This window comes from Ursus americanus, chromosome 27, assembly GCF_024610735.1.
Source record: "Ursus americanus isolate L20-20 chromosome 27, mUrsAme1.1.p, whole genome shotgun sequence".
In the NCBI taxonomy this organism is placed as follows: domain Eukaryota; kingdom Metazoa; phylum Chordata; class Mammalia; order Carnivora; family Ursidae; genus Ursus; species Ursus americanus.
In genome coordinates this window covers 33,832,247-33,856,508 of record NC_142153.1, presented here as the reverse complement: position 1 = coordinate 33,856,508, position 24,262 = coordinate 33,832,247, and the positions used below count along the sequence as shown (strand labels likewise).

Genomic DNA, 24,262 nt, shown 5'->3' with positions numbered 1-24,262 from the left:
TTTAAGCTCCACATTTGTCACCTTGACCTCTGGGAACTGCAGTGGGAGGATGAGCCCCCTGCCCCCAAGGTCTTGGTTTGAAAACCAGTGTGGCTAAATCCCAGAGAGCCAGAGGGCTATAGGAAACTGAGACTTTACACTTAAAAGGCCCACACCCAAACTCGCTTGCTCTGAGTCCCAGTGCAGAGGCAGCAGTTTGAAAAGTGCCTGAGCCATATGTGAAAGAGACTTACTAATTTTAGGGTATTTTCTAAAGGAGCAATGATCTGAAGGAACGTCCTCTGGGAATGGAATGGCTAGCAGATGCAATTTTTTTTTTTTAAACTCTCCTCCTACCTAGCTAACCCAGCACTGGCAAGGTGCCTTTTCTGACACTCTCCATCTACCTTGCTAACTAGCACTGAATGCCCCACTCCAGCATTCCTCTATGGACCAAACCTGCCCACTCTGGCCTGTGCTACTCCATTGGCTCCTGGCCTGCCATAATACCTGGTGAGGGATTTTGGCTGGGACAGGTGCCCCTCCCAAAGCGGCTGCTGCTGTGCCACACTAAGTGGGTGGCCTTGACCAGGACGAGAACTGTCCCAAAAGAGCTCCTTTCCCAGGGCAAGCCAGCCCGTCCACCATCATGTTAGTGGAAGCTGCAGCCTGGCCTCAGCCAGCTATGCAAGGGGCCAGCCCTGCCCACCTGTGGCAATTGCAACTGGGCATTGCACCTAGCTGGATTAGGGACCAGCCACACCCACCAATGCACCTGCAGCTGTTGCAGCCCAATCATGATAGGAGGGCACAAATAGACCTCACAGGGGATCCCCCAGAGTGCTTGGTTCTGGTGACCAAGAGGGGTTAACTTCTGGATCTCCTACATAAGGCCACTCCTTCAAGACAAAGACACATAGCTGATCTACTTAATACATGGAAACAAACTCAGAGTTTTTCAAAATGAAGAAACAAAGAAATACATTCCAAATGAAAGAATAAGAAAAAAATGTTAGAAAAAGAACAAAATGGATATAGTAAACTTAAGTGATAAAGAGATAATAGAAAAGTCTAAAAACCAATTAGAGCTTAAGAATTTAATGGCTGAAATGAAAAATACACTACAGTGATTCAACAGCAGATTGTATGATGCAGAACAATGGATCAATGACCTAGAACACAGGATAGTGGAAAACATTCAAGCAGAACGGCAAAAGAAAATATAATTTTTTAAAATAAGGATAGTATAAGTGACCTCTGTGACAGCATGAACATACTAACATTTGCATTATAAGGATCAAAGAAGAAGAGAGAGAGAAGGGCTGAAAACATTTTGAAGAAATAATAGTTGAAAAATTCCCTAATCTGGGGAAGGATACAAACATCCAGTTCTAAGAATCACAAAGAGCCCCAAACAAGATGAACCCGAAGAGGTCCACAGCAAGACACATACAATTAAAAATAGGGGCGCCTGGGTGGCTCAGTTGGTTAAGCAACTGTCTTTAGCTCAGGTCATGATCCTGGAGTCCCAGGACTGAGTCCTGCATTAGGCTCCCTGCTCAACAGGGAGTCTGCTTCTCCCTCTGACCCTTCCCCTCTCATTCTCTCTCTCTCTCTCTCAAATAAATAAACAAAATCTTTCAAAAAAAATTAAAAATAAAGAATTTCAAAAGCAGCAAGAGAAAAACATCTAGTTATGTACAAGGGAACTCCCATAAGGCTATCAGCTGATTTTTCAGCAAAACTTTACAGGCCAGAAGGGAGTGGTTTGATGTATTCAAAGTGCTGAAAGGCCAAAAAAACCCACAAAAAACAAAAAACAAACAACAACAAAAAAAAAACTACAACCAAGAATACTCTACCTGCTTATCACTCAGAATTAAAGGAGAGCTAAAGAGTTTCCCAGAAAAAAGAAAAATTAAAGAAGTTCATTACTACAAAACCAGCTTTACAAGAAATGTTTTCTTTAAGTGAGAGGGAGTAGGGAGGACATAACCACAAGCAAAAGAGTCATGAAAGAAATAAACTCACTGGTAAAAGCAAACATACAGTAAAGGTTGTGGATCAATCATTTATAAGGCTAGCATGAAGGCTAAAAGAAAAAGGAACAAAAATCAATCATATAAACAATAATTATTTTGAGGGATACACAAAATAAATGGATGTAAATTATGACACCAAAAACAAAAAACCTGGAGGAGGTAGTAAAAATATAGTGCTTTTAGAATACGTTACAACTTACGTGCCCAACACCTAAACTGATGTATTTATAGGTTGTTATATAAGAACCTCATGACGACCACAATTCAAAAACCTCTAACAGATACAAGAAGAAAAAGAGAGATAGAAAGAGAGAGAACGACATCCAAACTTAACACTAAAAAAAGTGATCAATCACAAGGGAAGAGATAAAAAGAAAAAAACAGAGAAGTGAAAAAGAACTGGAAAATAATGAACAAGATGGCATTAAGTACATACCTATCAATAATTACTTCTGATGTAAATGGATTAAAAGCTCCAATCAAAAGACACAGTGTGACTGAATGGATAAAAAAACAAAAAGGCCCATGTACATGTTGCCTTCAGAAGACTCACTTCAAACCTCTAACGATACACACAGACTGAAAGTAAAGGGATGTACAAGAGATTCTACACAAATGTAAACAAAAAGAAAGCCAGAGCTGCAAAACTTATATCAGAGAAAATGGACTTTAAAACAAAGACTCAAACAAAAGACAATGAAAAGAATTACATAATGAAAAAGAGCTCAATTCAACAAGAGGATATACAAATAGTAAATATCAATTCACCAATCCCAGGAGCACCTAAATATATAAAGCAAATATTAGCAGATACAAGGGAGAAACTGACAGCAATCTAAAAATAGTAAGGAACTTTAAATCCCACCTACATCAATAGATAGATCATTCAGAGAGAAAATCAGTAACAAAATGATGGCCTTAAATGACACATTAGGCCAGATGGACTTAATAGATATCTATTATTAAGATACAGAATGTTCCATCTAAAAATAGTAGACTGCTCATTCTTTTCAAGTGCACATAGAACATACTCCTGGATAGATGACATATTAAACCAAAAAATAAGTCTCAATAAATTTAAAGACTGAAATCATATCAAGCATCTTTTTTGACAACATTATGAAACTATAAATTACTAAACAAAACTGGCAACAATAAAAGTATGTGTAGGCTAAACAACATGCCACTTACAACCAATGGGTCAACAAAGAAATCCAATAAATATCAAAAATAGGCTGCTAAGAGTGCAAATGGAAAAATAACATTTTACATCTATGGGATGCAGCAAAAGCAATTTTGAGAGAGAAGTTCATAGTGCTGCAGACCTACCTCAAGAAATGAGAAAAAGTCTTAAACAGTGTAACCTCACACCTAAAGAAACTAGAGGAATAGAATTAGCAGAAAGAAGGAAATAATAAAGTTCATAGCAGAAAGAAATAAAATAGAGACTAAAAAATTAGGAAAGATCAATATATCTAAGAGGTGGTACTTTGAAAAGATAAACAAATAAAATCAGAAATTTAAAAAAGTTATAAATGACCCATAGCAATACAGAGTACTGTAAGAGACTACTATGGACAATTATACATCAACAAATTTGACAACCTAGAAGAAATGGATGAATTCCTAGACATTTACAACCTTTCAAGACTGAATCCAGAAGAAATAATAATCTGAATGGATCAGTAAGTAGTAGTGAAATTGAACCAGTAATCAAAAATCTTCCAAGAAACAAAAGTCCAGGATCTGATGACTTCACAGATAAATTCTACCAAATATTTAAAGAAGAGTTATACTTCTCAAACAAATTCCAAAATAAAATAAAGAGGAAGGATTCCAAACTCATTCTATGAGGCTGGCATTATGCTGATACCAGAATCTAACAAAGACATTACAGAAAAAGAAAATTATAGACCAGTAGTCCTGATAAGTAGATATGCAAAAATTCTCATCAAGAGATTAGCAAACTCAATTCAACAATACATGAAAAGAATCATACACTATGATCAAGTACAGTTTATTCCAAGGACGCAAGGATGGTTCAGTATGCATAAATTAATCAAGATGGTATATCACATTAGCAAAATGAAAGATAAATATCATACGATCATCTTAACACAGAAAAACATTTGACAAAATTCAACATCCATTTATGATAAAAATTTTCAGAAAGGGTAACTCAACATAATAAAGACCATGTATGGCAAACCCACAGCACATCATACTCAGTGGTGAAAAACTGAAAACTTTTCCTCTAAGATCAAGAACAAGACAATGATGCCCACTTTCACCTTTATTCAACATTGTACTGGAAGTCTTAACCACAGTAATCAGACAAGAAAAATAAAGATATCCAAATTGGTAAGAAAGAAGTAAAACTTATTCTTTGCAGATGGCAGGATACTAAAGAAAACCCTAAAGACTAGTGGAAGAAAAACAACTATTAGAATAAATGGATTCAGTAAACTTTCAAGATATAAAATTAATATAGAGAAATCTGTTGCATTTCTATATGCTATAAACAAACTAGCAGAAACAGAAATTTTAAAAATCCCATTTACACTTACAACAAAAAGAGTAAAATATGTAGAAATTTATTTAACCAAGGAGGTATGAAAACTATAAGACACTGAAGAAAAAAATTGAACAGGACACAAGTAATTGAATCTTACTGTGATCATGGAGTGTAAGACTTAATACTGGTAAAATGTTTATACTATCCAGAGCAATCTCTGTCAAGATACCAATTGAAAATTTCACAGAACTGGAACAAATAATTGTAACATTTGTATGGAACCCAAATAGCCAAAGCAATCTTGAGGGAAAAACAAATCTGGAAGTATCACATTCCCTGATTCAAACTATACTATAAAGGTAAAATAATCAAAATGGCGTAGTAGTGACACAAAAACAGACACAGAGGTCAAAGGAACAGCACAGAGATCCCAGAAATAAACCCATACTTATACAGTTAATCTACAACAAATGAGGCAATAATGTACAATGGGGAAAATATAGTCTCTTAAATAACTGATGTTGGGACAAGTGACATGTACATACAAACAGGCAAAACTGAACCACCTACTTACACCATATAGAAAAATACACTCAAAATTGATAAAAGACCTAAATGTAAGACATGAAACCTCAAAACTCCTAGAAGAAAACATGTTTTAAGCTCTAAACATTATTTTGGATCTGTCTCCTTATGCAAGGGCAACAAAAAAAAAAAAAAAGAGAGAGAGAGAGAGAAAAGAAAAGAAAAGAAAAGAAAAGAAAAGAAAAAAGAAAAAAGAAAAATGGGACCACATCAAACTAAAAGCTTTGGAAGAGCAGAGGATACCATCAACAAAATAAAAATGCAATCTACTGAATGGGAAAATCTTTTGGAAGATTTGGAAATGGAAATGATATATCCAAAAAGGTAGGATATCTTAATATCTTAATATATCTTAATATTTAATATATAAAGAACACAACTCAACAACAAAAAGAAACAACTCAATTAAAAAATGGGCAGAAAATACGAACGGACATTTTTCCAAAAAAGACATACTGATGGTGAATAGGCATATGAAATGCTCAATATCACTAATCATCTGGGAAACCTAAATCAATACCACAATGAGACGGTACTTACACTTGTGAGAATGCTATTATCAAAAAGATAAATAACATGTGTTGATGAGGATGTGGAGAAAAGAGAACCCTCATGCAATGTTGGTGAGAAAGTAAATTGGTACAACCACTGTGAAAAACAGTCTGGAATTTCTTCAAAAAATTAAAACTAGAACTACCACGCCATCCAGCAATCCCACTTCTGGGTATTTATCTAAACAAAATGAAAATACTACTTCAAAAAGATATATGCACTCCATTCATTGAAGCAATATTTACAATAACCAAGATATGGAAGCAACCTGTGTCTATTGATAGATAAATGGATGAAGTACGTATGGTGTATATATATATATATAAATATATATATACACACACACAGTGAAATATTAGCCATAAAAAAAGAATGAAATATTAGCCATAACAAAAGAATGGAATCTTATTATTTGCAACAGGATGGATGGACCTAGAAGGTATTATGCTGAGAGAAATTACACAGAAAAATAAATACTGTATGATTTCACTTAGATGTGGAATAAAAAAAAAAATGAACAAAACGAAACAGAAACAGACTCATAAATACAGAGAACAAAATGGTGGTTACCAGAGGAAAGGGTTTGAGGGGATGTGTAAAGGTGATTGAGACATTCATTTCATAATTTACATGAACATAAATTATATTTTACACCTGAAACCAATATTTCATGTCAACTATACCTCAATGAAAAATAAAAACATTAAAAAACATAAAATAAATGCAGAAGTACATAAATATACTAAATATCTGTAAATCACACACATCTATGTATATTGTGATCACCTTGTCCTTTGATTTTTTAAATATAATATATTCCTGGAGATTGATTTACTATAGCACAGATAGACCTACTCATTATTTAATTAATGGCTGCATGGTATGGGTGTGCTACAATTGACTTAGTCACTCTTATGTTAGATTTAAGTTAACTTTCAATCTTTTGCTACTGCAAACAATAAATTGAAAGTTATAATACTTTTACTAAATAAATGCAATACACGTTAATATATAAAAATGCTGATATTAATTTTTAACTTAAAAAGTTAAAAAAAAGCAATAGTGAGGCAGTTGGCTAAAATCAGTAGTGAGTCAAATACAGTTTAGGCAGTTGGCTAAAATCAAAACCACAAAATGACAAGTGTTGGCAAGGATGTGGAGAAAAGGGAAAACCTCCGTGCACTGTTGTTGGGAATGCAAATTGGTGTAGCCACTGTGCAAAATAGTATGGATTCCTCAAAAAATTAAAAGTAGAATTACCATATGATCTAGTAATTCCACTACCGTGTATTTACCCAAAGAAAACAAAAACACTAATTCAAAAAGAAATATGCAACCCTATGTTTATTGCAGCATTATTTACAATAGTCAAGATGTGGAAGCAGCCCAAGTGTCCACCCATAAGTGAATAGATAATAAAGAAATATGCAATGGAATATAACTCAGCCATAAAAAATAATGAAATCTTGCCTTTTGCAACAAGAGAGATAGACCTAAGGGGTAGGATGCTAAGTAAAATAAGTCAGAAAAACACAAATACCATGATTTTACTCATATGTGGAATTTAGGAAACAAAAGAAATGAACAAAGAAAAAAAAAGAGACAAACAAAAGCAGACTCTTAAATACAGAGAAGTCATGGTTGCCAGGGGGAGGTAGGTGGAGAGCTGGGTAAAACAGATAAAGGAGTATACTTGTCTTTATGAGCACTGAGAAATATATGGAATTGTTGAGTCATTATCTTGTATGCCTGAAACTGCTACAATACTGTATGTTGGTTATACTTCAATAAAAAAAATTTAGAAAAGGTAAAAACAGGCAATAGGCAGTTGACAAAAGTCAGCCTCTTTGTATAATCTTTTATATTCGTAAGAAAAATGTGATGAAGGGGCGCCTGGGTGGCTCAGTCGTTAAGCATCTGCCTTCGGCTCAGGGCGTGATCCCGGCGTTCTGGGATCAAGCCCCACATCAGGCTCCTCCACTGGGAGCCTGCTTCTTCCTCTCCCACTCCCCCTGCTTGTGTTCCCTCTCTCGCTGGCTGTCTCTCTCTGTCAAATAAATAAATAAAATCTGAAAGGAAGGAAGGAAGGAAGGAAGGAAGGAAGGAAGGAAGGAAGGAAGGAAGGAAGGAAGGAAGGAAGGAAGGGAGGGAAAGAAAAGAAAAAGAAAGAAAGAAAGAAAGAAAGAAAGAAAGAAAGAAAGAAAGAAAGAAAGAAAGAAAGAAAGAAAAGAAAGAAAGAAAGAAAAAGAAAGAAAGAAAGAAAGAAAGAAAGAAAGAAAGAAAGAAAGAAAAAGAAAGAAAGAAAGAAAGAAAGAAAGAAAGAAAGAAAGAAAGAAAAAGAGAAAGAAAGAAAGAAAGAAAGAAAGAAAGAAAGAAAGAAAGAAAAGAAAGAAAGAAAGAAAGAAAAGAAAGAAAGAAAGAAAGAAAGAAAGAAAGAAGTGATGAAAACTGAGTATTGGAATATGATAATGAGACGTACAACATCCAGGTATATCTGAAATACCAACAAGACTGTGGACTGTTCCTATGAAACTAATTATTACACATGGTATATATAGTTATTTCATTATGCCATACCCAAATAATGCAAAGTAATGAAGTTAATTGTTGTTGATTATTCTTTTTTGTTGTTGTTGTTGTTGTTGATTATTCTATCTACTGTAATACAGCTCTGAATTCATACCAGAAGTGTTGTAAGCATGTCTGGCCAGTAGTGACAGACAGCATAATGAATTTACTATATACTTTTCTTAAACCTTTAATTTTGAGAGGCTACTCTATGACAATTTGTTCCATGAAAAAAAAATTCATCAAAATAAAACAATTCTTGTTTCTTTTTTTTTTAAAGAGATATTACCAGAAGAGAAACTACAAAGTTTTTCTCAAGTAGTAAAAGATATAAGCGTCAACAATAAAAAGCATTAAATGACATGAATGCATGTGAAAATGTTTTCAGACAAAAAAATATTTTTAATAAAAGACGACAGAGAATGCATTATTTGGAGAAACTAGAAATTGTGAAGAGGTGACACAAGCCATTTACCTTTGTCAATTCAGGCTGCCCATGATTTGGCATTTTCTGTAAATAGTATTTCTGATGACTGATTTGGGGACTGAAAGTCTAGTGAGCATTCCCAGAGTTTAAACTCTTTAACGATCAATTTGAAAACTTCCAGATTTGTCTCACGTAGTCCTAAAGTAGACATCGGAAATTGGCTAGGCCCTCAGACATATATTCTTCCATAATTATTTGACTGCGTCTGTCAAGTTGTAAAGTTTCTGTCTTTGTTTTGATTGAGAATATTTTACTATCTGCTGGGTGATATCATTAGTATGACAGGAGTTTTGTGGGGGATTGCTATTATATGTTAATAATGGATATTACCTGCAGTGCCTGAGTCCTTTAAAGTAAACATCACACTGATTTAGACCTTTCTTCTACATCTTTTGGTATATCTGACACTCCCCTCTTTAATATGTTGCATATTTCTAAGGAAGCATATGTTCTTACAGTCAGTTCTGCTTCTGAGATTCTTCTTCCACAAGTGCTGTCTCCACGTTATGCTTTCTTAATACATACTCCTTGGATACATTGTCTGATTCAGTATACACACAAATGTACATCTGCGTGTGCATGCACACACACACACACACACACACACACACAGAAGGCCTATGTACCTAGGGGTAGTTCACCAATTAGGAAAAGTATCCATTTGAACCTATTGGTTTTGACTGAAATTAGTAATAACAATCAGCATATATTAAAAAATAAACGAACTCATGGTCCTTAGCTTTCTTCCCCTCTATAACAGAATGAGAATAAAAAAAGAGAGTTCAGAAACCTAATCTTACATAAACAGAATATTGGAGAGAGAATTTTTTTTTCTGAGTGAATATTGACGTATAAATGGCATCATCAAAAAACAGCTGGAGGAAAAGGCAGCCAGACCATCTTTACTGCCCAGCTGGAAACAGACACTCTCTCTCCTCTCTTTGTGACATGCAGTGGGCCGCCTCTCACCATGTTATTACAACTGAATTTCATAACTTTCAGCCTCTGGCCCTATCTCTAGCTCATTCTAGCTCTCTTCCTGCCCCCACTTGATAAACTTCTTTGAAAAATGCTCAATGTACCTAGTACAGTGTAAAGATTTAAACCACATTAATGAATAAGACATAGTCTCTATTTTCAAGGACAGTATTCTTACAGAGGGAAAATAAAGAGGTGGGCAGAAGACAGTGGAATACATTATAGAATGAGAAAAAAGGAAGAAGTGCAATGACTGAGGTATGTAGGAGGTTAAGTACATTAGAGATGAAGAGATACATGCAGACTAAGTGATACTGGAAGGGGTTATGCTTGAGTTGCTGGTTTCTCTTCTTTTTCAAACAACATTGACACTCCGTGGTGGAGTTGTTCGTCTTATCCTACCTTACTAATATGCACAACTCTATATAGGCTCTTAGAAAAACAACCACTAGTAGGTATATTCCTCGTAGAAATTGAATTATTCTAGATTATTCAATTGTGGAAAAACTCAACCAACAGAGCTTCAAGAAGAGTAGGTCAGCCTGGTTTAAGAGAAAGGTATGTCCCATAATAATCTCATGGGATGAGGTTTTACCAGAAAAAAGAGATACAATCCAACATCAGGGAGTTCTCAGTTACTTCAGAAAAGGAATACTTTTTTTTTTTGTGTGTCTGCATTTCAACATTTATCCCAGGACTAATTTTCCAGCAGTGATTCACTATTTTCCTGTTGATGGAATTTAATTTTCAATTATTTTTTTGCTGCACTTAATTTTCTTTTGTTTTTACAGTCAGTTTAAGAACCTATAACTCTTAAGTTTCAAATAACTCACTTAAATCATTTTCAGGTTAGCCTAAGTTCAAAACATTTCTGAATATTCCCACCACTCTCCTCAATTAAAATAATAGTCATGCAGTGTTTGATGGTCTGCCTTCTTTTGACTCTCTCCAAGTTTGAAATCTTCAATTTTGAGCCTTCAACAATACAAATAATTATATTAATATATATGAAAACTAGGGTACCAAACACTCTCCATTCTTTTTTCCTCTGCGGTTATCTCATTTGAGAGGAAAAATGCAGTCTATCCAAAATCAATACACAGCACTTTGCAGTTGTTTGTGGACATGCAGGGAGCAGAGAAACATTTGAGTCACCCAATGAGCATGTTCCTAACTCAGGTCAAACAAGGCAACAAACACTCTGCCTTGGTCAGATCTCGTGCTATAAACAAGTGTCTTTTTTGTAATACATTTAAGACCATGATTTTTTAATCTTTGTTGATGTTTTGTTTGTTTGTTTAAAACAGCCCCCAAGTGTAGTGCTAAAGTGCTGCATAGTTCCCTAAATGTAAGAAGGCTGTGATGTGCCTTATGAAGAAAATACAGTTGACCCCTGAACAATGTGGGGGTTAAGGGTGCTGACCACCTGCACAAAAATCCATGTATAAGTTCTGAGTCCCCCAAAATGTACCTACTACTCCCCTATTAATGCCTGGAAGGCTTACTGATAATATAAACAGTTGATTAACGCATATTTTGTATGTGATACATAGTATATACTTTGTTCTTACAATAAAGTAAGCTAGACAGAAGAAGATGTTATAAAGAACATCATAAGACATAATATATTTACAGTACTGTACTGTATTTATTGAAAAAAAATCTGCATACAAGTGGGCCCACATAGTTCAAAACCGTATTGTTCAAGAGTCAACTGTACACTGGCTAGATCAGCTTTGTTCAGGAATGAATTAACAAATAATATGTATTACATAGGATTTCTAAACAGAAAAACACATGAAACAAGGTCATGTATTGACAGGTTGATGAGAATGTGACCAGAGGCTCACAGGAACCTGTGTGTTTCCTCTGAGAGCAGTGTTCACAGACACTTTATAGAACATAACTACTTCAAATAATGCAAATTGCCTTTGTGCATATATCATTTAACTATCTATATTCAAGACCTTAAGTTTTGTAAAATTACCAATAAAAAGGGATAAAATGAGAATACACCTTTTCTAAATATGTAGTATGCACTAAGCTCTGCACAAAGCACAAAACAAATACAAATTCATTTGATCTTCACCACAAAAGTATGTAAACAAATGATCAGAAATGCCAGATAACTTTCAAAGACCATGTAGCTTGTAGATGACACAGTAGATTGGGCATCTCTTTGTCTTCAGAGTTTATATACGTGTTATTAAGCATGCTAACAAACCAATTTCTTAATTCAGACACTTCTATATTCCTAAGTGTGACTCACAATTTTTGTGTGAAACTTACACGCGATGCTTCTCCTATCTCCTCCCTAAATGAACCTGTACATTTTTTTCCCATGATTAAAAAAAAAAAAAAGCTCTAGGTATGTTTCACCATATTATTTTTGGATTGAAATCCTGATTAAATCATCTTCTCATTCCATATTCTGATCTGTAACTTTTCAATTCTTAATACCAGTTTTTAAGTTATTTTTCCTATTTTCTTATTCAAAAATCAAATTCTGCAGCTGCTTATAATTCCTCTGCAGGTGCCACTGATAATTATTCCCTATGGGTTTCTAGTACAATTCCACCAGGCTCATTTATCACATACAATTACATCTATTCTACTTTTTAAATGTTTTTTGTTTTGTTTTGTTTCTGGTAGACTTACAAGAAACACCATTATATCAATTTTCAACTAACATCTGTGGATAAAAAGCATTATAATACAAAAGACATGTCTTTAGGGTGCAGCTCAACATCGTGTTTCTTTTTTCACTGCTTAAATAGCACTACACTCATTTTATTGTCTTGAAATTTTGGAGGAAAAAAGGAAGAAACAAAGCTTATTTTACCAAGATAAAACTTGATAGAGTATGGTTTGCTCTTAAGGACTTAAGGTTGGCAATAGAGGGAATAAAGAATTGTGATTTCTTGTACAAAGTTCTCACAATAAAAAGCAGCTGGAGTTAGCTCCTTTTAACTATAAAAATAAGCGAGAGAAGAAACCCCCTCAGAAACTCACTTCCAGTAACTCTAGGGCTTGCTCTGTGTGGGTATACTGTTCTTGAGAATAATGGATAATGACAAATAGGAACGGGTTATGCTTTTCTGAGTATTTATGTCAGATCTGCTGTTAAACCTTGAAAGACAAACTACTTCAGCTTCATATGCTTATATGAAAATTTTTCTTTATAAATTGGTTTATAAGCCTTGTTTTTTCATGGTTTTTTATTTTGTTTTGTTTTGTTTTTTGATCACAAGCCAGCATACACTATTTTAAATTGGTCAGAGAGGAATGTTGCTTGAAAATGTAATTGTAAGAATCCATTCCGATAACAGATTAACAATGTAGTTTTATGAGTTGCTCAGTTGAATCAGCTGGAGAAATTTTGCATCAAGATATCTTGAGAATCAGAATTAGAAAGAGAGCCTCTTTTACAGCAGACTGGTAAAAATTGGGAGATGTCGGCATAAAAGACTAAATAATTGTTCTGTATGTGTAAATTCAGAATCAAAGGGAGAATGTGAGAAGTTCTGTTGCCATGTTGGAAAAAATACTTTTAGAGCAATTCTGGAAAGCCAAAAGGAAAATGGGGTTTAGGACTTTCAAAATTAAGGCAGGTATATCACATCTTACATTATTCCAGAGAGAATTTTAGCTGATCAAAGTGTTTCCAATTAACTGGAGAAGATGGGGAGCTTGAGTCAATTTGTGTAAGTTAGTTTATAAGAGATTTTTTGAGTTTTTGCTGGAAGAAAATATAGGATGTGTTTGTGAAGTTTCTTGTGCACGGGTGAGGGAGAGAAAAATAAAGAACTGAAAACAACCCACACTCAACACTGTGATGTAGAGTTTGAGACCAATGGAGAGAGGCTACAGGAAGAAGCTGAAGAAATCCTTATAATGAACTTCTCTGGGAGGGCACCACAAAGGGACAGGAGAACATTCTGAATCTGATGTGACAGAGTATGACAAAATGTATCAAGTGGTATTTTACTACTTATGGATAATTTAGAGGATGCATTTATTACCTGAAATTCTGGTAGAACTTGTAGATACCATCCTTATGAAATAATTGGTATTCTCATGTTAATCATATTATCAGTAAGAGTGATGGGGAACCCTTGAACAGATGTGAAGGGAGCATCATTGAGGATGGCCAGCCTGAAGGAAGAGAACATTGCTGGCAATCTGTTTCAGTAACTCGTGGCATACCTCCTATGGATAGTCCAAACTTGGGTGGTGAGGCTTGGGGTAAGAGAATTGACACTTAGGTGGGTTTCTGCTCAAGGGAGTTCCTAGGGATTTGAGGAATTCTTGAAGTCTTAAATAAGACTCTAATTAATGAGGATAACTGTTCAAATATGGTTTTCTGAAACTTAAAGAAAGATTAAGCAAAAGAATATGTGGCTTGGAGGAACAATTTTAAAAACTACATATCACAGGTAACATCTAAAGCTACAGGAATTAAAATCCTTTCCCTATTATGATCTAATATACATTTGTAAGTTCCACCACTCTACCAATAAAAACCATGCTGACACAGGTGAACACCTAGACAGCTCAGAGCTCAACTTTTTTCTCATACTGCAAAAAGACTACAGCAACTTATTTTATATCATTTGTGATTTAACTGTGTCTATTTTATTTAATTTTCTCTGAATTCCTAATTATTATCATCTTAATCATCTATATGTATTTTTCTGTCCCCTCAAATAATTCTATAATACAGAATAATGTACACACATATTTTAATTCTTCTTGTGTATTTTCAAGTTCACACTCCTCTAACAGAAGGTAATATACTATTGATGCCTGGTTATATTTTAATAAGGCATATATTGTCTTAGAGTCCTAATGATTTTCCACACCCTGATATTGAAGTGCTATAATTAGGTACTATAGCTAATTACAACTTTGCATTGCCACCTGGTAGCAACTTCCGTGAATGTTAGTCCATGTCCATAAGGTGATTTATATACTCAATCAGGTATGCAAAAGCCACATCCACTATTTAGCACATTGTAGCTGTTTTGAAACATAAATGGCTGCCACAAAGCAAAACTGACTAACCCCTGAAAAAGACGACATTAAATTTACCACATTTAACACTATCCAGAGTCATTTTGAAAAGAAAAGCAGAGACCCACTACTGTATTCTCAGCTTCTAATATACACGGAATGAAACATTTTGTATGAAGTATAATTAAAACTGTTTTCAATTTTAATAGCAATAACACTTTTCAAAATTGCTCTGATAATTCATCAAAGAGAAAACAAAAGTTTTTACCAAAGGGTATTTTTGCTTCCAGTTAAAACGTAGACATTTTGGGTATAAAATCACTCCCAAAGTAATTAGAATATACTGGATAAGCTATGAGATCATAATTTTTAAAACCATCAGAGATTTTAGATGTAAAAAAATCTAGATAAATTGAAACCAGAAATAAACATGCATTGCTGGCTTCAATCACTGAATAATAATGGGAAAAGGAACAAATCTCCCATAGATTGGGATAAGGAGAAGCCATCCACACTTTTAATGAAATTTCAACGGCTGCATGTAAATTGTATAATGAATTAGAGCCCAAAATGGAGAGAAAACCTGCCCCTACCCACCAGTTCTGTCCCACAGGGCCTACACTGTACATGTGGGATAAAGCGATGGCAGAGAAGAACTGAAAGTAAGCACTGGAGCCCACTACCCCAACGCACAAAGGATCTTCCTGAAGGCACATCAATAGTTCACTAACTGCATGGGGAGAGCACTAAGTGGAACATGATCCCCTGCGTGTGTGCTAGTCCCTCTGCCTCAAGTGGAGATGGAAAAAGAGCTTTCACCAAGAGCACTGCAATTCCTGAAGATGGGGCAGAACACTCACATTAGAGAGCAAAGAGAAATACGTAGTGATCCAAAAAGCTGGGAAGTGTGCTGTAAAGCACAGAGAAATCAATCATCGTTTGGAAAACTGGTCACTAGACTCTGAAACAGAGAGATCTCCAGTGTTTTGTCAATACTCAGATCCCAAGTCTTGCTATAAAGAAAAAAAAAAGTTTAAATCCTGTCCTGAAAATAGTCAAATCTAGTGGTGAAAAAATGACTCTAACTAAAGCAAATAAAGTTCAATAACAGCTCAACTACTGATTGGATTGACTTAGCTCCTACGGTAGCAATGACATTTTCTTTTCTTGGACAAACATCATTTACTTTTGTTTTCTCACATACGCAATAGCAGGAATGCAGTCAACAATTACGAGACATGAAGAACTGGGAATATGATTCATATTCAAAGGGGAAAAACAGACAATGAGAGCAAATCCTCAGATAGCCTAGAAGTAGGACCTAGAAGATTTCAGAGGCTGGGAAGATGGCAGAGAAAGAGGACCCTAAGCCCGCCTCATTCCATGGATACAATTGGGGTACCCTCACATCAGTGTAAATAACCTGAAAAATGACCTGAAAACTGGCAGAACAAATTCCGCATCTTAAGATAGAGAGGAGACCACAGAGAAGAAGGCAAGAAAAAAGGTGGAGATGAGGTTTGGGAGCAAAATGAACGGTGGCCATCCATAGTGGGAAGGAAGCTGGGGTCACAGAGAAGGCTGAGAAACAGAATAGCACATGGGGGAGCCTGCATGGGGAAGACAAATCCCCATAACATTTGGCTTTGAAAGAGAGACAGGGCTGAATTTCATGAGTTCTTAAAACCAGTGTGACTTAAAGCCTGGAATTAAACAACAACAACAACAACAACCCAAACAGTGGGCTCCACTCCAGGAGAGCCCAGAGGGCATTAAAAAGCTGATAAAAGAGACAGCATGATAAATAGCCAGGGTAGGTACAGCAATGGAAGGAGCATTTGAAAAATACCTGGGGCACATGGGAGGGAGAGTGTTTTACTCATATCAGAGCCTGTCCTGGGGACGCAGGGATCACAGGGAGATACCTCCAGGAGCAAAGGAGCTAGAACACCCCATTTTCTACCCCTACTCCTCTGCATAAACACAGTCACCTGTGGAAATCAGCACATTGCCCACATTCACTACCTAACTTGCTTTGACAAAGCCATGCCTCCATATTCTTCTGCAGATCTTTGCTTTCCAGTCTTGCTTGCCTCCATCCTGACATTGGGGGCCCCCTCCCCCAGAAAATAGGAGCAAACTTCACCAGCACCATGTCTCCCTACCCACACCTTCTGTGGGGCATTGGTTCTTACAGCAGTGGCAGCAGTTCTCATTTCTCAAGCAGACCAATGCACACTTTGTTTAAATGTGCCCCACCCAGCCAGGGACCAAACATTGTCCAGTACAGGAAAAGAGAGCCTCTGCAGACAACTGGAGGGAAAAAGAAGCCAGGACTCAAAAGCAGAACACATGCAAGACACATAGGAGACACTTCATGAAGCAACAGACCCTGGGAAACAGGGGATACTGCACACTGTAGGGCACTACAGGACCTCTTTATCAGACCTTAAAGAGCAGGGGACATAGGTGACTTTCCTAAACAGACACAGAGTGTTAGACAAAATGAGGAGACAGAGGCATATGTCCCAAATGAAAGAACAAGACCAAACCACAGCAAGAGACCTAAGTGAAACAGATATAAATAATATGCCTGATAGAGAATTTAAAGTAATGATCATAAAGATACTCACTGGATTTAAGAATAGAGGACAACAGTGAAACCCTTAACAAAGAGATAAAAAAAGAACCAACCAGAGATGAAGACCACAATAAATAAAATAAAAAATACACTCGATGGAATAAATAGCTGGATAGAAGAAACAAAAGAATGAATTAATGGCTTGGAACACTGAGTAATGGAAAGTAACTAAGTTGAGCAAATGAGAGTAAAAGACTATGCAAATTGAGAATAGTCTTAGGAAACTCAGTGACTTCATCAAGTATAATTAAGTTGGCATTATAGGGATCTGAGATGCAAAAGAGAGAGAAAGGAGGGCAGAAAATTTATTTGAGGAAATAATAGCTAAAAACTTCCCTAATCTGGGGAAGGAAACAGATATCCAGATCCAGGAAGCACAAAGATCCCTCAACGAAATCAACCTAAGGAGATCCACATCAAGACACATGGTCATTAAAACTGAAAAAACTAGTGATAAAGAAAAAAATGTAAAAGCAACAAGAGAAAAGACTATATACAAGGGACTCCTCATAAGGTTATCAGCAGATTTTTCAGCAGAAACTTTCCAGGCCAGAAGAGAATGGCATGATATACTCAGAGTACTCAAAGGGAAAAATCTGCAGCCAAGAATATTCTATTCAGCAAGACTATCATTCAGAACAGAAGGAGAGATAAAGAGTTTCTCAAATGAATAAAAACTAAAGGAGTTCATAACCACTAAAGCAGCCCCACAAGAAAAATTAAAGGGGACTCTTTGAGTGGAAAGGAAAGTCCATAAGTGAGAGTATGTAAAGTAAAAAACACAAAATCAATAAAAAGAAGTAGTTCTGTAACAATCAGTCAGGAGATCCATAAAACAAAATGGTGTGAAATATGACACCATATACCTAAAGCATTATGAGGGAGAGGACTAAAGAATAGGTTCACAAAGTACAACATCCATTCATGATAAAAACCCTCAAGAAAGGACATCTAGAAGGAACATAACTCAACATAATAAAAGCCTTATATGAAAAACCCACAGCAAACATCATACTCAATGGGGGAAAAACTGAGAGCAGATCAGAACAAGACAAGGATATCTACTCTCACCACTTTTATTCAACATAGTACCAGAAGTCCTAGCCGCAGCAATTGGACAACATAAAGAAAGAAAAGGCATCCAAATTGGTAAGAAAAAAGTAAAACTTTCACTATTTTCAGATGACATGATAATATATGTATAAAACCCTAAAGACTCGACCAAAATACTACTAGAACTGATAAATAAATTCAGCAGAGTCACAGGATACAAAATCAATGTGCAGAAATCTGTTACATTTCTATACACTAACAATGAAGCAGCAGAAAGAGAAATTAAGAAAATAATCCCATTTACAACTGCACCAAAACCCATAAGATAGCTAGGAATAAACCCAACCAAAAAAGTAGAAGTCCTATACTCTGAAAACTGTAAGAAACTGATGAAAGAAATTGAAGAGGGCACAAAGAAATGGAAAGACACTCATGGTTTGGAAGAACAAGTACTGTTAAAATGTCTATGCTACTCAAAGCAATCTACACATTTAATGCAATCCCTATCAAAATACCAACAGCATTTCTCACAGAACTAGAACAGTGTCAAAATTTATATGGAACCACAAAAGAACCTGAATAGCCAATGCAAACTTGAAAAGCAAAGCAAAGCTGAAGGCATCACAATTCCAGACTTCAAGTTATATTACCAAGTGGTAGTGATCAAAACAATATGGTTCTGGCAAAAAAATAGACAGATAGAGGAAACCCAGAAATGAATCCACAATTAAATGGTCAATTAATCTTCAACAAAGCAGGAAAGAATATCCAATAGGAAAAAGACAGTCTCTTCAAGAAATGGTGTTGGGAAAATTGGGCAGCTAGACACTTTCTTACACCATACACAAAAAATAAATTCAAAATGGATTAAAGACTTAAATGTAAAATCTAGAACCACAAAAATCCCAGAAAGCCATAAATCCTCTGACATTGGCCATATCAACATTTTTCTAGAGATGTCTCCTGAGTCAAGGGGGAAAAAAAAACTAAATTATTGGGACTACATCAAAACAACGAGCAAAGGAATTAACCAGCAAAACTACAAAGCAACCTACTGAATGGGAGAAGATATTTGCAAATGACATCTGACAAATGATTAGTATCTAAAATATCTAAAGAACTTTTACAAATCAACACCTCCCCCCAAAATAATCCAATTTAAAAATGGGCAGGAGACATGAACAGACATTTCTCCTAAGAAGACACACAGACAGCTAACAGACACATGAAAAGAGGCTCAACATCAGTCATTATCAGGGAGATCCAAATCAAAACTACAGTGTGACATCACCTCACACCTGTCAGGAGGACTAAAATCAAAAGCACAAGAAACAATAAGTGTTGGCAGGGATGTGGGGAAAAAGAAACGCTCATGCACTATCAATAGGAATGCAATGTGGTGCAGGCACTGTGGGAAACAGTATGAATGTTCCTCAAAAAGTTAAAAATAGGACTACCATACAATCCAGTAATCACATACTGGGATTTACCCACAAAATACAAAGCACTAGTTCAAAGGGATACACACACTCCTATCGTTATAGTAGCATTATTTACAATAGCAAAATTACAGAAGCATCCCAAGTATCCATCAATAGATGAATGGATAAAGAAGAATGGAATATTCATACAATGGAATATTACTCAGCAATAAAAAACAATGAAATCTTGCCTTTTGCAGCAATATGGATGGAGCTAGAAAGAATAATGTTACGTGAAATAAACCAGTCAGAGAAAGACAAATACCTTATGATTTCACTCATTTGTGGGATTTAAGAAACAAAACAAATAAGGAAAACAGAGAGAAGAGAGACAAACCAAGAAACAGACTTTAACTCTGGAGAACAAACTGATGGTTACCAAAGAGGGGATGGTGGGGGGATGGGTGAAATAGGTGATGGGGATTAAGGAGTACATTTGTTGTGATAAGCATTGGGTCTTGTATGGAAGTGCTGAATCACTAAATTCATCACCTGAACTAATATTATATTCTATGTTAATAGAAAAAAGAAATAGGTACTAGAAGATTAGGACTTTTAAGCAATTAGAAGAAATATGTTAGAGGAGCTAGAAAAAAAAAGCTAGGTAATATGAACATAACAGTCACATATAACACTACATATTAGGAAGAAACAAATGCAAATTCTACAAAGATTACCATGTTGCAAATAGCATTCATTTACTTTCATCACATTCTAATTTGCAGAATATCAACAAATATTATATAAACTGAAAAAACACACAAACTATATAAATAAGCAGAGCTTCTAAGATTTGTGGAATTAACATATGTATAAGTGAAGAACTAGCTGAAAAAGAGAGAGAAAATAGGGAAAATCTTTGAAGAGATAATGTTATAATTACCTAAAATGGACAAAAAGCATCAAGCCACAAATCTAAGCAGCTCACTGAAACTCAAAAATTGAAAAAAGGAAAGGAAATCATATTTAGGCACATCTTAATTGAAACTTGTAAAAAACTAAATTAACTGAAAAAATATTAAAAGTGGTCAGAGAATAGAGACACTGCATACAGGGCATATGTGATATAAACGACAGATGACCACCTTCAGAAACAATGAGGCCAGAGGGTGAAAAAACGCCATTTGTAAGTGATATGAGAATAAACTAGTAAATCCTAGTCAATTTAGAATTCTATATTCAAAAAAATATTCTTCAAAAATTCATGCAAAATAAATGTATCTTCATACCATCAAAATTGAGGAGAGTCCTATTCCTGGAGACTAGCAAAATGAGAAATGTTGAGGAAGCCCATATCTACATGAAGGAATAAAAGGCCCTTAAAAGTAATATTTATGAGATTAAAAAATAATCATTTAAATTAAAAGTATATTTTCTCATTTTAATACATATTGTGGGGGCACCTGAGTGGCTCAGTTGGTTAAGCATCTGCCTTCAGCTCAGGTCCTGATCCCAGAGTCCTGGGATCAAGCCCTCCATCAGGCTCCTTGCTCAGTGGAAAGCCTGCTTCTCCCTCTCCCTCTGCCCCTCCCCACTGCTCATGTGCTCTCTCTCTCTCTCTCTCTCTCTAATAAATAATCTTTAAAAAAATACATATTGTGATAGGCAGAATGGCTTCCCAACAATTTCCAAGTTTTAACCTTCAAAATTTGTGAATATATTTAATTCTATGGCAAAGGTGAAGCAAGGTAGCAGATGGAATTCAATGTGCTAATCAAAAGATGTTTAAACACGATTATCTGTCTTTGGGCTGATCCATGGTACGTGTTTTGAGGACAACTGACCCACAGCCTGCCCGCCCCCCACCGCCTCCTTCGGAAGCCTCAGCCAGCTGTGTAGCTCTCTCCCTTTGTCCCATAACCATGTCCACAAAGAGAATGCTAATTCACCAGCTGCCCGCCTTAACAGATTCAAGAACAAGGGGAAAGACAGTACAGAAATGAAGCAGCACCGAATAGAAGTTAATGTGGAGCTGAGTCAAGCTAAGAAGGATGACCAGATGCTGAAAAGGAGAAACTTAAACTCATTTCCTGATGAAGCTACCTCTCCACTGGAGGAAAACCGCAACAACAAGGGCACTGCAAATTGGTCTGTTGATGATATTGTCAAAGGCATAAAGAGCAACAATTTGGAAAGCCAGCTTCAGGCTACTCAAGCTACTAGGAAATGGCTTTCAAGGGAAGAACAGCCCCCCCATAGACAATATAATCCAGGTGGGTTTGATTCTAAAATTGTGTCCTTCTTGGGCAGAACTGATTGTAGTCCCATTCAGTTTGAATCTGCTTGGGCTCTCACTAACATTGTTTCCGGGACATCAGAACAGACCAAGGCTGTGGTAGATGGAGGTGCTATCCCAGCATTCATTTCTCTGTTTGCATCTTCCCAGGCCCACATCAGTGAACAATCGGTATGGGCTCTAGGAAACATTGCAGGTGATGGTTCAGTTTTTTGAGTCTTGGTTATCAAGTACCATGCAGTTGACCCACTACTGGCTCTCCTTGCAGTTCCTGATATGTCATCATTAGCATGTGGTTACTTACGTAACCTTACTTGGACACTTTCAAACCTTTGTCACAACAAGAATCCTGCACCGCTGTTAGATGCTGTTGAGAAGATTTTTCCTACCTTAGTTTGTCTCCTGCATCACAATGATCCAGAAGTATTAGCAGATATCTGCTGGGCCATTTCCTACCCTACTGATGGTCCAAATGAATGGATTGAAATGGTTGTGAAAACAGGAGTGTGCCCCAACTGGTGAAGCTTGTAGGAGCTACTGATTTGCCCACTGTGACTCTTGCACTGAGAGCCATAGGAAATATCATCACTGGGACAGATGAACAGACTCAGGTTATAACAGATGCAGAAGAACTTGCTGTCTTTCCCAGCCTAACAAACCCCAAAACTAATATTCAGAAGGAAGCCACATGGACAACATCAAACATCACAGCTGGTCTCCAGGACCAGATACAACAAGTTGTGAGTCATGGATTGTCCCATTCCTTGTTGGTGTTCTCTCTAAGGCAAAGCATAAGACACAAAAGGAAGCTATCTGGGCTGTGACCAACTATACAAGTGGCGGGACAGATGAACAGATTGTATACCTCATTCATTGTGGCATAAGAGAACCACTGATGCATCTTTTAACGCAAAAGATAGCACGATTATTCTGGTTATCCTGGATGCCTTTCAGGCTGCTGAGAAACTAAGTGAAACTGAGAAACTTAGTATAATGATGGAAGAATGTGAAGGTTTGGACAAATGCAAGCTACAAAACCATGAAAAGGAGTCTGTGTACAAAGCTTCATTTAACTTGATTGAGAAGTATTTCTCTGTAGAGGAAGAGGAAGATCAGAAGGTTGTGCCAGAAACTACCTCCAAAGGATGTCAGTTCCAAGTTCAGGATGGCACTCCTGGGACCTTTAGCTTTTAGATTGTACAGCTGAGGCACAAAGTTGTTTGTTGTGTACTCTGGTAGAAGTTTGTCTTACTGTTTCTCTACGAAGAACTCTTTTTAAATGTGTTTTATTATTGTAGCACTTTTTACAGTGGAACTATACTTGACCAGTTCCAAACCGTACAGACCATATGAAGCTCCTCTTCTCAATGGGTTTCTTCTTTCTATGTGGAATCTCCCATCTTGCAGTGTCCTATAAATAAAGATTAAATCCCACCCTTAAAAAAAAATAACTAAACAGGCTTATCCAAGGAGAAACCAATGTAATCACAAGAGTTTTTACAGGTGTAAGAGGTAGCCATGACAAGTCAGTGTCAAAGTAATATGATATGAGGAAAAACTTGACCAGCCACTGCTGGCTTCGAAGACTGAAACAGGGCAGGGTCACAAGCCAAGAAATTCAGGGACCCTCAAGAAGCTGGAAAGGTAAGAAAAGAGATCTTTTCTTAGAGCCTCTAGAATAAACACAACCTCGACTTTAGCCTAGAAAAACCCACTTAGGAGGAGGAAAAAAGATGGTGGAGGATTAAGGAACCTTTTTTCAGCTGGTCCCCTGAGTCGAGCTGGTTATCTACCAGACCATCCTGAACACCCATGAAATCAGCCCGAGATGCAGGAAGATACATCTGGATCTCTACAAACAAACATCTCCGGCGCTGAGTACTGAGGTATGAAGCAGGGAGCCAAGAATCCACGCACAGATATTGGAAGATAAATGGAAGGGGGAGGGAGCCTCCGTGTTAGGGCACCGGGAAGCGGTAGCCACCTGCACGGGGGAGCGGGTGGACTCGCAGACTGGTAGCTGCCGAGAAACCAGACTGAAACCGGGAGCTTGAAGCGCATACGCCCAAATTGACAACCGGAGCTCCAGTGTGCTCACTGGAACCGGACTGATACCTGGAGCTCAGGAGCAT

General features: G+C 36.5%; 1 pseudogene; it reads left to right on the top strand.

Annotated features, from left to right (window-relative positions):
• Window positions 1-628: 628 nt before the first annotated feature.
• Window positions 629-23,324, top strand: LOC123784558 (importin subunit alpha-1 pseudogene; annotated as a pseudogene).
• Window positions 23,325-24,262: the final 938 nt, after the last annotated feature.